The sequence below is a fragment of the Hibiscus syriacus genome, unplaced genomic scaffold (assembly GCF_006381635.1).
Source record: "Hibiscus syriacus cultivar Baekdansim isolate YM2019G1 unplaced genomic scaffold, ASM638163v2 tig00110160_pilon, whole genome shotgun sequence".
NCBI lineage: Eukaryota > Viridiplantae > Streptophyta > Magnoliopsida > Malvales > Malvaceae > Hibiscus > Hibiscus syriacus.
Genome location: NW_024062608.1, coordinates 243,434 through 256,052, shown reverse-complemented (window position 1 = coordinate 256,052; position 12,619 = coordinate 243,434).

Sequence of the window (12,619 nt, the reverse complement as noted above, 5' to 3'; positions counted from 1 at the left end):
TTCTTATATGTCCTATCAATAACCTATAAACTTACTCATATTCTCATATATCATATTTAAATATAATTTGTATAGTAATACTCTATAATTTTATCATATAATGATTTTACCCAAGTACTCCTTTATAAAGTTTATATTACAGGTTCAATTAGTCTCATTCTATCTTATAAATCATTTCCACTTATTTTATATCATTTTCCTTTTCCACTCACATAAACCATCTATTTATTTAGTTCAATTTCTCATGACTTCCACAATACTCTTTAATAAAACTTTGTAGCTCTTCACTTTAATACATAAACCATAGTTTCCTTTAATTTATCAATCTTCCCTATATAACTTATGTATCCTTATTTATGTTTATGCCCTCGAAATTATACTATCCTCGTAGAGACTCCTAACATTTCTCGTATAATCATTTATACCATATCATATGACTTATACTTGATTATCTTATTCTCTCATGTTCATTTCATTTCTTATGACTCTATCATAACTTATTCCATGTTTTTCCATTATTACATAATAAAGTTTTACATAAATCATATAGCATATACAAAGCATATCATTATCTTTAGTCATGCATACATACAATCAATGTAATACAGATAATTACATATAATTATAACAACACATAATCATGTACATGACTTCATGCATATTACTCTAGGAAATAAACTCATCGCAAGTCTTATTTCAATTAAACACTACATATCACTAGTATGCACTCACCTTGGCCTCACTAGTCAATTCTAATCTCTTATCTTTCCCTTGATCGATCTTACTTGCCAAATGTTCTGGAATTGCTTTATGCTCAGAATCTACATAAATGTACATTTTGAGGCAATCATTAGATACCTACACCTTGTAATTGGATACTAGTAACTTAAACGAACTTATTAAACCCATATTCACAATTTTCCTTTAGGGGGGAATCGGTTCCCTCCTATGGGGGAATCGGTTCCCCCATGAGATTCTGGAATTTCTGGTTCGTTTGAGGGGTATCGATTCCCCATTGAATGGGTACCGATTCCCTTGAATGGGTATCAATTCCCCTTGCCCAGAAATCATATTTTCAACACGAAATTTACTTCATTTCATCTTAAACACTTCATATTTCAACCTCTTCTATATACTAAACTCAAATACACATACTTATGCCCATTTGTACTCATTTAATCCATCTTAATTCTTAAAATCCTCTCCTCTTAATGAAATTCAAGAATTATACTCAAATTTCAACATGTTTTAAATTCCTTTCTATCACTCCAAATCTCTTAATTCAACTATTTACAAGTCAAATTCAACTTAAAATTCAACTTATCAACTTTATTTCAAGATTTCATTCAAAAACTCAAAATCTTTAATCTCTCCTAATTCCACCATCCTTTGTTTTTAAGATGATTTAAGCTTTCCTTAAGCTTAATTATCATCCAATAATCATAACCAAACCTTTAGTTGAACAAATAATCAACTAATGAAGAAACTTACCTTTGCTTATGGCTTCATGGTGGAAAAGTAGAGAATGAAGAAGAGAAGTCTGGAACTCTCTCATATTTCCCACGTTTATATAATACTCAAAAAGGGAAGATAAAAATCTTTCCCATGAAAAGACCATTTTGCCCCTTTAGTTCATCTATCTTTGCTATTTAATCAAATATTAAAATTCTTTATTTAAATCCAGAGACTTTTAATTTCATTTCTAAATTGAACACAAAACTTTCAAAGTTTGAATTTAGTCATTGACCCTGATTTGGGATGTTACAGTTGGTCTAATCGAAGAAATCAATTTAGAGAAACCCATGCTTTGAAAAATCAGGTCGTCGAGCTAACGACGATAAACAAAAGCGCTTGATGGGAGGCAACCCATTTCGTTTTATTTTTGTTTTATTTTCATTTTATTTATTTCATTTCATTCCATTTATTTTATTTTATTTTATCAGATGCTTAATTTTATTTTATTTTTCTCTAAACAGATTCGAATTTTGATCAAATATTTCTTACCTTCGCTCGAACTCGTCTGGACATGACCATGGTCACGATCACCACTAGATTGGGGAGTATTCTTGAGGAGGAAGGATAAGCATGTGTCAAATTTTTTCTTGACTTGTTTAATTGTTTGAAATTAAGTTATTCTGATGATCATATGTTGGGATCGTTGGTTGCTAGTCATGAATTTCGCTTTATACTCTTGCTTCATTTTGGATTATGACCATGTTTTTATCGAAATTAATTTGCATGATTGGTGATTGATATAGCTAGTGAATTTTTGTTAAGTATTTATATCTCATGCTTTTGTCGATAGAAATGAACTTGACTCAATGTATATAAATTTTTCTTGTGAGATTTGAGTCTAACGAGCATACATTTTCTTTCTTGCTCATTGTTTGACTTGTGTGTACCGAACTAATTAGGATATTCTAGAACTTGTAATCACAATGCATATCGAGACTACATGTTGAACTTAATGTTTTAATGTGATAGGGGCACCTAGGATAAAACCATTTTTCCCAAAAAGCCTATCCGTTTATATATCCACTAGTGAACATGTTTGAGTCTATTTTCCTTTCTTTGTTTTACACCTCATAATTAAACCCGAAGCCTTTCTTTTTATTTTTCCTCTCTTTTCACACCCTTACAGAGACTTGAGATCTTGTATCATTGTTGTTCAACGAAAACAATTGAAAAAAAAAGTTGTTCATTGTTTTGAACAACAACAAAAAAAAGGAAAAAAAGACTTTGTTCGGAAAAAAAACAAAAAAATGAAGGAAAAATTGATCGCTTCAATTGTCTTTCATCTATTCTTTTTCCTTGTTTTGTTCTTCATTGCGCTTCATGTTAGTTCGTGGATTGTTCTTAATCATTTTGATCTCTTGTTTCGGTATTTTAAACCTTTCTTTTCTACCTTTTCCCTACCCTAACCTAAGCCCCACTACACCTTGTTTAAAGACCCCTTGATTATTATATTATGTTCATTTTTTGTAATGGAGACTTGATTGGATTCCAAGCCTATGGTAATATTTTGGTTAGTTTCGGTTTGAACGATTTCATTTACCCCAAATACTTTGAGCGGTTATGTGTGAATATTTGTGATGTATTGAGTCATGCTTCATTGAAATTGGCAATTAATTGGGATACCCTGCTTACTTTAAATTTTCTTGGTTATGCCTTTGCTTGATTGTAACTTGAATTCAGCAAATGTCATGGACTTAGTTCGATTGGAAGTTTGAGAAATAAGTTGAAATTAAAGATAACAACTTATGATTTTGATATGTTAATTGAAGAATGCTTGAGGAAAAGCATTAAATAAGTGACGGAGAAATTTGATAAGTGCTTATTTTAGTTAATATTTTACTTTTAAATTACTCTTTAATCATTGATTTTGTGGCTTATTTGTTCATTTTAATTCATTTTTTGTACAGGACGTAAGATTCTAGAAATTGCACAAAAATGACACAATTATGCAGATTTTTTATTTTCGGAATCAAAGCTGGTTGGAATTCGGATTTGGATTAAACTCGAGTTTAACCCAATACTTTGAGCGGTATGTGTGAATATTTGTGATGTATTGAGTCATGCTTCATTGAAATTGGCAATTAATTGGGATACCCTGCTTACTTTAAATTTTCTTGGTTATGCCTTTGCTTGATTGTAACTTGAATTCAGCAAATGTCATGGACTTAGTTCGATTGGAAGTTTGAGAAATAAGTTGAAATTAAGATAAAACTTATGATTTTGATATGTTAATTGAAGAATGCTTGAGGAAAAGCATTAAATAAGTGACGGAGAAATTTGATAAGTTCTTATTTTAGTTAATATTTTACTTTTAAATTACTCTTTAATCATTGATTTTTATGGCTTATTTGTTCATTTTAATTCATTTTTTGTACAGGACGTAAGATTCTAGAAATTGCACAAAAATGACACAATTATGCAGATTTTTTATTTTCGGAATCAAAGCTGGTTGGAATTCGGATTTGGATTAAACTCGAGTTTAGGATAATATTTTAAACATTATATTTTATCTTTGTATTTTAGTTTAAATAGGTTTAGTATTTTAATTAAGTTTTAGGATATTATTTTTATTTTATATTTGTTTAGGTATTTAGTTAATAGGTTTTAGTATTTTAATTAGGATTTAGAATATATATTTTTAGGTATTTAGTTTAAATAGTTTTAGTGTTTTAATTAGAATTAAGATGTTTTAGCTTGTTTTTAGGAATTTGAAGGCTATAAATACCCTCTAAGGGTGAGCCTAGAAACATCTCTCTCATTTGAGAATAAAATCTTCTTTTTCTCTAGCTTTCTCTATTTTTTGCATACTTTTCTATTAGGTAAGTTGACTTTGGTCATGCTTAGCTAATTTTCTTTCAAGCAAAAGCTAAAGCGAAGGCTCAATTCCAAATATGAGAATTGTAAGGTATTTAAATCGCTTCGGATTTTCTCTTTGTTTTCTAAGCTTACTTTTTAAATCAAAATGATTTAGACATTGGTCCGGATATTGTTCTCGCTAACGTTTGAAGAAGGATTTGCTTATTAAAGCATATTCAACTTCCCGAGAACACACTTAGCAAAATTGTTTGCTAAGAGGAAACTGAAATCGGAATCAGTTGTTATTGAAACGACACAATCCGAGTTGACAGTGAAGAATTGTTCTTGTAAGATGACGTGAATCTTGAAGTAAAATTTTGTTTCAATGATCCGAGGAATCTGAGACAAAGCTGAAGTTTGAGGCTGCTTTCACAATAAGTTTCCCTTTATCTCAATCTCTTTAATTTGTTTATTTAATTATTTTTATTTTATTTTATTCTTATTTTTATTTTAAAAATAACTTTTAAAAATCCCCTTTTATATTTATTACTATTAATATTTATTATTATATTATTTTCCTTTTTTATTTTTTATTTTATTTTAATGTTTTTCAACTTCATCTGGAATTCTATCTTCTTCTAAAATCAAGAAAGAGTTTTACTAAATCACAAAAACTATAGTCCCTGTGGATCGACCCTGCTTCTCTATACTACCTTTTCCTTTTTTTATTTTCTTGTAAGATGACGTGAATCTTGAAGTAAATTTTGTTTCATGATCCGAGGAATCTGAGACAAAGCTGAAGTCTGAGGCTGCTTTCACAATAAGTTTCCCTTTATCTCAATCTCTTTAATTTGTTTATTTAATTATTTTTATTTTATTTTATTCTTATTTTTATTTTAAAAATAACTTTTAAAATTCCCTTTTATATTTATTACTATTAATATTTATTATTATATTATTTTCCTTTTTTATTTTTTATTTTATTTTAATGTTTTTCAACTTCATCTGGAATTCTATCTTCTTCTAAAATCAAGAAAGAGTTTTACTAAATCACAAAAACTATAGTCCCTGTGGATCGACCCTGCTTCTCTATACTACCTTTTCCTTTTTTTTATTAAGAAGCCAGGAATTATTTTGATAGCAAAACGACGGTTATCAAAAGTATGCGAAAAATAGAGAGAAAGCTTGAGAGAAAAAGAAGATTTTATGCTCAAATGAGAGAGATATGTTTCTAGGCTCACCCTTAGAGCGCATTTATAGCCTTAAAATTCCTCAAACTTCCAATCGAATTAAGTCCATGACATTTTCCAAATTCAAGTTACAATCAAGCAAATACATAACAAAGAAAATTTAAAGTAAGCAAGATATCCCAATTAATTGCCAATTTTAATGAAACATGACTCAATACCTCATAATGATTCACATATCCCACTCAAAGTATTTGGGGTAAATGAAATAGCTCAAACCGAAACTAACCAAAATATTACCATAGGCTTGGAATCCAATCAAGTCTCCACTACGAAAAATGAACATAATGTAATAATCAAGGTGTCTTTAAACAAGGTGTAACGGGGCTTAGGTGAGGGTACAGAAAAGGCCGAAAAGAAAGGTTTAAAATAAAAACAAGAGATCAAAATAATTAAGAACAATCCATGAATTAACATGAAGCACAATGAAGAACAAAACAAGGAAAAAGAATAGATGAAAGACAATTGAAGTGATCAGTTTTTCCTTCTTTGTTTTGTTTTTTTAACAAAGGGTCTTTTTTGTTTCTTCTTCTTTTTCTATTGTTCGAAACTGGCAACTTGTTTTTATTAGGTTTTTTTGAAACATTGAATTTTTTTTCGTGGAACAACAATGATACAAGATCTCAAGTCTTGGCAAGGGTGTGAAAACAAAGGAAAAATAAAAAGAAAGGTTTTGGTTTAATTATAAGGTGTAAAATAAAGAAAGTGAAATATGCTCAAATGTGGTTCACTAGTGGATATATAAACGGGTAGGCTTTTTAGGAAGAGTGGGTTTATCCTAAGTACCCCTATCACATTAAAACATTACGTTCAACATGTAGTCTCAATATGCATTATGATTACAAGTTCTAGAATATCATAATTAGTTCGGTACACACAAGTCAAACAATGAGCAAGAAAGAAAATGTATGCTCATTAGGCTCAAATCTCACAAAAAACGTTTATATGCATTGAGTCAAGTTCATCTCTATCGACAAAAGCATGAAATATCAATACTCAACAAAAAAATTCACTAGTTATATCAATCACCAATCATGCAAATTAAATTCGATCAAAAACATGGTCATAATCCAAAATGAAGCAAGAGTATAAAGCGAAATTCAAGACTAACAACCAACGATCCCAACATATCAACATCAGAATAACTCAATTTCAAACAATTAAAAAAGTCAAGGAAAATTTTGACACATGTTTATCCACCCTCCTCACTTATTCTATTTTGTCATAAAACATATATCAAATTTAAAATCAAAGAGAGGGAAAAATAATACTCCCCAATCTAGTGGCGACCGCGACCATGGTCCTGTCGAGACGAGTCCGGGCAAAGATAAGAAATATTCGATCGGAATTCTAATCTGTTCAGAGAAAAATAAAATAAAATTAAAAATAAATGGAATGAAATAATTAAAATGAAAATAAAAAGAAATGAGTTGCCTCCCATGAAGCACTTTTGTTTAACGTCGTTAGCTCAACGACCTGATTTAGACTATAGGTTTTGAGAGAAATACTTTCTCCACTTCATACACTTTTTCCAACTAAGAACTTAAGAGAAATTCTATGATCGTATAATTCTTTTCTTTTCTCTTTGTAGAATTCGACATTCTCATAGGTTATTCTTCGGATCTTTTTTAGCTTTGACAACTTATTCGAAATAACCGGTTAAGTAGCATTTTCTCCTAAAAAGGCATTCTTTAAGTGTTTTGACATTTGTTTCAATTCTATCTCAGGTGCCTGCAAAATAAAAGGTAAATTTTTAGTTTTAGAGGAAAGTGAAAATAAATCAGAATTGATTGCATGAATATTTTCAAACTCTCTTTCTTCCTCTTCGTGGCAAGGTTCAGGATCCATGTAAAGATTATTTTCAATATATTCATCAATTGAATGATCTATAACATCAACAGAATTAATTCTTTCAACATGATCAGGGCATTTAATTGCTTTGTAAACATCAAATTCAACAATCTCACCATCAAATTCCATTGTTAGTATACTACTTCTAACATCGATCTTTGTATGTGCTGTGCTTCGGATGGGTCGACCTAAGAGTACCTCTGAATAAGAATCCGACCTATCATGTTCCATGTCAATGACATAGAAATCTACAGGAAAGAATAATACATCGACCTTTACCAAGACGTTTTCCATTACTCCCACAGGATATATCACAGATCGATCAGCCAAATGTATGGTTATTCCTGTTTCCTTTAAAGGTTCGTTAGTAATCATTTTATATATAGAAAATATCATAACATTAATTGAAGCTCCTAAGTCACACATTGCACATTTAATTTTAAAATCACATATTTTGTAAGGTATAGCGAACATAACTTGATCTTCATCTTTGGTGGGAGCTTTCATTGAAAAATTACAGAGACGTGTTCTCCAAAATTTACCTTTTCGTGCCCCATTAATTTCCTCTTTGTAGTGCAAAGTTCTTTTAAGAATCGAGCATACCTTGGTACTTGTCGAATTACTTCAAGAAGAGATATGTTGACTTGAACTTTTTTGGAACATCACTAAGATCTCATTTTCTTTAGATCTTTTATCATGCTTCATCAACCTTGATGGGAAGTGTGGTGGCATGATTTCATGAGAAGAAAGAGATTGATGTGATTCAGATGTACCTTATATTTCTGAAGGTGACGTGTCCTCTTGTTCTTTCTGATGTGAGACTTTTTCTATTGGAACTTCGGGTGAGATAATCTTTCCACTTCTGAGTGTGATGTCATTAATATTCTCTCTCAGATTTAACTCCGTTTGAGAAGATAGTCTTCCTTATGATTCCAATTTTCCCATAGTTTGAGCTAGTCGGCTTACTTGGTTATCTAACTCTTGAAGATGTGTTTCGGTTCGGCTATGGAATTTTTCCTGGGATGCAATCATCTTTTCTTGTGAAATTGATAACTTTCCTATGAGTTCCTCCAATGATGAGTTTTGCGTTTACTGTTGAGGATGAGGCCTTGGTTGATATGTTGATCTTTGATTTGCCCTATAGCTGAAGTTTGGGTGGTCTCGTCATCCTGGATTGTAAGCATTATTGTATGGGTTGTATTATCTTTGTGGAGGACCTGGAAAGTTCCTTATGGCATTGATTTCTACATTGCCTCCTTCTTGTATCAGTGAGCAACAATCCGTCGGATGGTCTAGCTTTGTGCATATCCCATATGCTCTTGTTGCTCCAGATTTTCTTGCAACAAGTGAATTAACTTTTTCAGTTAATTTGTCTAACTTATTCTCAAGGGAAAAATAACTTATCTCGTGAACCCGTCGGCTGGGTTCACTTGAAAACTGTTGAGAGTTGGTTGCCATGGTTGAAATCAATTCCCTTGTTGTTGTTGGGGTCATGTTGACTAATGCTCCTCCACTGGCGGCATCCACCATTTTCATTTCCATTGGCAAAAGGCATTCATAAAAGTATTGAAGTAATGTTTGTTCACTTAATACGTGTTGTGGACAACATGCGCAAATCTTTTTAAACCGCTCCCAATAGTCAAAAAGACATCATTCTCTCTTTTGTTGAATGTAAAGAATGTTCCTTCGTAACTCGCTTGCTTTAGCCGCTGGAAAGAACCTGTCAATAAAAATTCAATTCATGTCAGACCATGAATTAACTGAATTGGGAGGTAAATAAAATAACCAATCTTTAGCCAAGTCGGCTAAAGAGAAAGGGAAAGCTCTCAATTTAATTTGATCTTCGGTAACTCCCTGTGGTTTCATGCTAGTGCAAACCATGTGGAATTCCAACAAGTGTTTGTACAGGATCTTCAATGAGAAAGCCGTGGAAAGTGGGAAGAATATGAATGAGTCCTGTCATTAGTTGAAACGGATTCCCGCCACTAGGAAAATTGATACATAATGGCGTCTGAGTGACAAGAGTTGTGGCTAGCTCTTAGATCGTTTGAATTACCATCAGAATGTTGTTTGCGTCTGCTTCAGAGTCTGGATTTGATTATGTTTCTGATTTCTGCTCTTGTTCTTCTTGTATTTTTCTCTTTTCTCGAAGCGTTTGTGCATGGATTCTTTGTGCTCGTGCTTCGATCTCCGGATCTAGATTTATTAATTCACCTGAGTTTCTTCTGGTCATAAATCAAAAACTAGAAAAATAAATCAGTACTTGTCGTTAGTCCCCGGCAACGGTCTAATTTGATAACCGTCATTTTGCTATCAAAATAATTCATGCCTTCGTAATAAAAAAAAGAAAAAGGCAGTATAGAGAAGCAGGGTCGATCCACAGGGACTTTGGTTTTTGTGATTTAGTAAAACTCTTTCTTGATTTTAGAAGAAGATAGAATTCCAGATGAAGTTGAAAAGATATATTAAAATAAAATAAATAAATAAATGGAAAAATAATATAATAATAAATATTAATAGTAATAAATATAAAAGGGGATTTTTAAAAGTTGTTTTTAAAATAAAAATAAGAATTAAATAAAAGAAAAATAATTAATAAACAAATTAAAGAGATTGAGATAAAGGGAAACTTATTGTGAAAGCAACCTCAGACTTCAGCTTTGTCTTAGATTCCTAGGATCATCGAAACATATTTTTACTTTAAGATTCACGTCAGCTTACAAGGACAATTCTTCGCTGCCAACTCGGATTGTGTCATTTCAATAACAACTGATTCCGATCTTAGTTTCCTCTTAGCACACAATTTTGCTAAATGTGTTCTCGGGAAGTTGAATATGCTTCAGCAAATCCTTCTTCAAAATTTAACGAGAACAATATCCGGATCAATGTCTAAATCGTTTTGATTTGAAAAGTGAGCTTAGAAAATAGAGAGAAAATCCAAAGCGATTTAAGTACCTTACAATTCTCACGTTTGGAATTGAGCCTTCGCTTTAGCCTTTAGCTTGAAATAAAATTAGCTAAGCATAACCAAAGTCATACTTAGCATAATAGAAAAGTATGTGAAAAATAGAGAGAAAGCTAGAGAGAAAAAGAAGATTTTATTCTCAAATGAGAGAGATATGTTTCTAGGCTCACCCTTAGAGGGTATTTATAGCCTTCAAGTTCCTGAAAACAAGCTAAAACATCTTAAATCCTAATTAAAACACATAAAACAATTTAAACTAAAATACCTAAAAATAATATAATATTCTAAATCATAATTAAAATATTAAAACCTATTTAACTAAAATACCTAAACAAAATAAAAAATATATCCTAAAACTTAATTAAAATACTAAAACCTATTTAAACTAAAATACAAAGATAAAATATAATGTTTAAATATTATCCTAAACTTGAGTTTAATCCAAATCCGTATTCCAGCCAGCTTTGATTTCGAAAATAAAAAATCTGTAGAATTATGTCCTTTTTGTGCAATTTCCAGAATCTTACGTCCTGTTCAGAAAATGAAATAAAATGAACAAATAAGCCACAAAAATCAATAATTAAAGAGTAATTTAAAAGTAAAATATTAACTAAAATAAGCACTTATCAGGGTCCATAAGACGGTTATAGTCTTAACGGGTATGAAAGTTAGCTGCTATGATATGAGAGCATGATACTTTAGAGCTTGAAAAACCCCACAGTCACACCATCTATCTCGAAGATTAACTCTGAATAAGTTAGCTTGAATCCCTTGAAGAGGTCGCGTCATCTATGTGACACGAAATAATTCATGGGTTCTAGAGAAGATTGTTACAGACTTTCCATTTGATGTAACAATTCTTTATTGTAGTTATGTAATTAATCTTGGGTGATAGATATGATCGTTTTGCATCCAGGTTTGAGCTTGTCCTTGGAGCTTGGCAAAAAGTACTTCCAAATGAAAATATCTTGTTTTTAACCAAAGTCGTTACTGGTAAATGGCGTGCCCCCCTCTAAAGTCAAATTGATAATCTCAGCCAAATTGGTTATCATGTGTCCATATCGATATCCACCATCATATGCATTTTCCACATTTCTTTGTTGATGAGATTGATGTAATTATCCTTCCTCATTCTTTCCTCACAAATCTTGAAGCATTGACTCAAATGTTTTAAGTAATAGTTTGTAACCTGAGCATCAAATATAGAAATTACTATTAAGTTTCATAAAAAATGAAAATAATTGAGAAATAAAAAGCATCATTTTGAAATACACATGCAAACAAGTAATTGACGCTCATCATTCTTCTTAAACTTTCCATGATTATTAGCAGCAATGTGTCAGATATAGTACCGATGTTGGAAAAAGGGTGGTTGCCACATTGGACCAAAAGAATCCATTGTTGCTTTGATCCCAGCTCCACGATCTGAAATGACACAGATGTTTCCCCTCGTGACAATATGTAAGCGTAAGTTTATGAGGAAAAAACCCAAGAATCTATATCTTCTCCTTTAACAAGGGTAAAAGCAACTAGATGAATATTGCGATTATCATCTTGGACAATTGTCAATAGTAAAACTTGCTTGTATTTTACATATAAGAATGTCCCATCAATTTGGACCATGGGCTTACAGTATTTCATAGCATTAATGCACTGTCAATAAGTCTATAAAAAGGGTAGAATTGTCATTGATTGCAAAACACTCGATCATTTTGGTATGTATAGAAAGTTTCGAAGTCGACAATTATCCCAGGATTCAATTTGCTCACTACCCTAAACCAACTTGGTAATTCATTATGAGATACATCCCATTCGACGTAAAGTTTTTTAATGACATTGTGTTTTGCCTTCCATGCTTTCCTGTATGAGATAGTATACCCATATTGTGACTATATAATTGAAATCAACACCGCAATAGCTATATGGTAGCTTGCTTTTACCATGGGCATGATGGCTTGGCAGATAATGTCAAAGTCTGAGTTGGGATGATCTTGGTTGATCCCTCCAGCACAGTATGTATGAGGACCATATATACTGTTAGTTCCTATATATTATTTTTCCTCTTCTTCTTTGGTATGCAAACTATCCAATTGTATCCATTATCACGTTGACCACAGTGGAAGATATACTTTTCGGTGGTGGAACGGTTGACTCTAGACTGAACAAATTACGAATATTGTAATTCTTAATTGCATTATCGCTTCTTCTTTGCATGAAAACTCCATTCCTTTATATAACTCGCCAT